The following is a 3670-nucleotide window of genomic DNA, read 5'->3' on the forward strand; positions in this document are numbered from 1 at the left end:
AGTATAAATATATATGAATGATTGTACAATTTTACTTATAGAATTTTAGATTAAAGTTAGTAATTGAATTTATGTGATTAGGTGCGGCGCATTTAAGATTTCCTTTCCGGATTTAATTGCCTACGACTTTAAGGTGAGGGATTATATGTTTGTGGTTATATTCATGTATGTTTTTATATGCTCTTATTTCATATTTGATTATGCTTGCTCAGTTACATGTCTAGATACATGTTCAGAATATCATGTTCAAGTACATGATCAGAACGCAAAATATCATGTTCAAGTACATGATCAGAACGCAGAATATCATGTTCAAGTACATGATCAGAAACGCATAATATCATGTTCAAGTACATGATCAGAACGCAGAATATCATGTTCAAGTACATGATCAGAACGTAGAATATCATGTTCAAGTACATGATCAGAAATTCAGAAACACTCAGAATTAAGTATATGTGTATGACAATGTGAATTATTTGCATGTTTAAGCGTATGTGAATATGTGCATGGTTTCTCACTGAGCGTATTTTCAATATGCTCACCCCTTACCTTTTCAGTTTTGCAGTTTTGGAGTCGAGGTGGCCATGGAAGTCGAGAATGACTAGAGATTTAGTATTTCCATAGAAATTTAAGTTGAACATGTCACTTTCTTTTAGTTTATCTTTTTCTTTCATGTTACTACTTTAGTTTTGACAAGTTGATTTTAAATTGGTTTAAACTTTTATAATTCAAGAAATTTTATTTTTATCTATTAGTTTTCAAAGATTTTATATTGAAAAGTTTATGAAAATTGGGGTGTTACATCGTGCCACGTCGATGCGGCACGCCGCGAACTCTCGCACGCTAGTGTGCCCCCTCGACTCGCGCTGGGCAAGACACGTTCTGCCGGTGCTTGGGAGAGAAAAGGCGGGCACGTGGTAGCACACGCCATTAAAAAACAAAAAAGATCAATCCATTTTTTGTCTTTTTTTAAAAAAATCTGACTATGTTCATCAAAAGGCTCTTTTCCTTTTTTTTTTTAATTTCTTTTCATCCTCTATAAATACCATTTCTTCTCAACTTTATTTTTCACATCCAACATAGCAATGTTCTCTTCTCTTCTTCCCTCACTTTTTCATCTTATTCTCTCATATTTTGTTAAAAAAATGGATCGCCAATTCAATGACTATATAAATAATTACACTCAAGGCTCGAGTGTTCCTAGTTCTAACCCAATGATGGGGTTCGCGCCTTTCTCTCAAGGCTTGAGTATCTTCTTCCTGGGGATATATCACCTGGAGATTCAACGATACTAAACTTGAGGGGGCTCTCATTCAAGACAACAGACAGATCAAATCTCACTTTCAACGCGTCCAAAAGAACGTCATGGTGTAGGAGGCGATCCACGAGAAATATAAAGCCAATTGGGTTAGCGAAATGAGTGATGAGCAAATCACTGAGCAGGCGTAGAAAAGTAAAAATAAGATAAAATAAAAATAAGAATTACAGTGTCTCTTTATAGAGTCAATGCATTGAAGATGAGAGGAATCACTGTAACGTCCCTTTATAGAGCCTCACAGATGTTTTGAATAGCCGACTAGAGCCCCATTTTTGAAATTTTGATCGGAGAAAAGAAATATTTCTCTCTTGTTTCTCATTTTTCCATAATTCCCCTTCCTTGCAATATGCTAACTCAATGCAAACTTGGAACTTTTGCAATTACTAGAATTCTGTCTTCCATTTGATCTCTTCTTATAGGCAAAGTCCATTTTCCATTTTCATCTTTTCAAACAAATGTAAACAAAAATAAAGCTAAATTATGTCTATTCCATTCAAACGCGACCTCAAGTTAGGTCAGGGCCGGCCCTGGGGGCGGGCGGGCCTGGGCGACGGCCCAGGGCCCCAAAAATCTGAGGGCCCAAAATTTTTATTATATTTCATTAGTTATTATAGGCCCATAATTAAATAAAAATATTAATCTTGTTAATTGAGCCCAAAATCTGTTATCGGTAAATACCAAATCGTTAGATATCTAAAATCAAACATTAAATCTCATCTGTTTCAAATTCCAGGCGTAATTCTTGGGGGAAAAAAATGCTTCGTCTTCTGCTTCAAGTCGTTGCAGACGCCAATTTTATTTCATGGGGAAGGTATTAATCTATTCAATTTCTCAATTTTTACCGTTGAATCAGACTCAGTCACATATATAGTTGTATAAATAGAATGAGGTAAATTAATTCTTCTCACCAATTTATTCTTTGATTATTGTCCTTCTTGTTCTTGAGCAAAAAAATTCACACTGCAATTTACAGATTGTCTTCGTTTGGGTTCGTAGCGGGGAAGATTGTTGTTGTACCCTCATTGTCTATTTGTCTTCTGGAATCTGGATTCTGGTAATTGGTAAGTTTGTTCGATTGTTCCGTTCCTTTTAAATTTTTAATGTTGATTTTCATTTTTTTAATATCTTCGGCTTCGCCGCCTCGGCAAATATTAGGATATAGTCATCACGGAAAAATTCTGGTAAATTACATCACGAAAAATATTAGAATATAGTGTTGTTTCTCTACAATGCATAGTAAATTATAAAGAGTGAAGCTACATTTAATTAAAATCTTAAGTTTTAAACAATTTTTATATATAAAAAAAATCGATTACAAAAACATTAAAATAAAATAAAATTATTGATGTTGTATTTCATGCACTTTCTCTCTTCTCTCGTGCACCGAGCGCACAATTGTGAGTCTGCCTATTGGCATTATCTAATTCAAGCCAAATTATTCTATTATTTGGCAATTGGCATTAGGAATTTATGATATAGCCGCAATAGGCAGACTATCATAAGCAATAAGCATGTATTCAGCAAACTAATTTAGGATCATAGGATGTAGTCTGCAAATTAATTTTTTAATACTAATTTGGTATTGATTCGATAGATATAAGGATGTCTTTTTCTAATTGTATTTTTTATAATTTGCAGACTATCAAGTTTGGGGCTACCTATTACAAACTCTCAATCTGCAATTGCTTATAGAATCATGTTGACAATGCCGATTACTGTTGCGTGAGCTTCTCAAAGTTAAAGTTGTTGAAAACATATTTGAGATCATCGATGTGCCAAGAGAGATTGAATGGTGTAATAGCCCGCTCTTTTATTCTATGATTAAGATAAGTAAATGCGATATTTATTTATCGCATTCTTCAGTAAATGAAATCCAGTAATTATTTATGTTTAAAATTCAGCTATGATTCTAAATTGTATGTATACTATGCCTATTATTATTTTAGTTGTGCTTGTTAACTCGAGTGAGAAAAACCGCAATATAAATTATTGAGCCAGTCAATAATTTATATTTTCAGATTTATAATTGACTTAGCAAAGTCAAGTTAAAGTTGTTATTTTATATGCGATAGAGATTTTATTTCTATTAGTTACTTGAAAGTCGTGATTTAGTTCCGACTAATGAGAACGAGTTAAATTAGTTATTTAATTCGTAGAGATGTTACATCGAAGCATAGTTATTCAGCAAAACCTAGAACCAATTTTATAGATATGCGATGATACAAAGAAATTAGATTTTCAGATACAACTTTACACAATGACTGTAGGGAATTATTTACATCACCACTATTCCCTACTTACAATCAAAACCTATCACTATCACAAAACACTACAGCTACATACCTACAA

At 33.2% G+C, this 3670-nt stretch overlaps 1 long non-coding RNA gene across 1 annotated transcript; it reads left to right on the top strand.

Moving 5' to 3' along the window:
* The first annotated feature begins 1846 nt into the window (after positions 1 to 1846).
* On the top strand, positions 1847 to 3051 carry LOC131004388 (uncharacterized). Its single transcript, XR_009094984.1, has 3 exons — positions 1847 to 2132; positions 2295 to 2382; positions 2960 to 3051. It is a non-coding gene; the product is annotated as an uncharacterized LOC131004388 (long non-coding RNA).
* Positions 3052 to 3670: the final 619 nt, after the last annotated feature.

The sequence above is a fragment of the Salvia miltiorrhiza genome, unplaced genomic scaffold, assembly GCF_028751815.1.
Source record: "Salvia miltiorrhiza cultivar Shanhuang (shh) unplaced genomic scaffold, IMPLAD_Smil_shh original_scaffold_386, whole genome shotgun sequence".
Taxonomy (NCBI): domain Eukaryota; kingdom Viridiplantae; phylum Streptophyta; class Magnoliopsida; order Lamiales; family Lamiaceae; genus Salvia; species Salvia miltiorrhiza.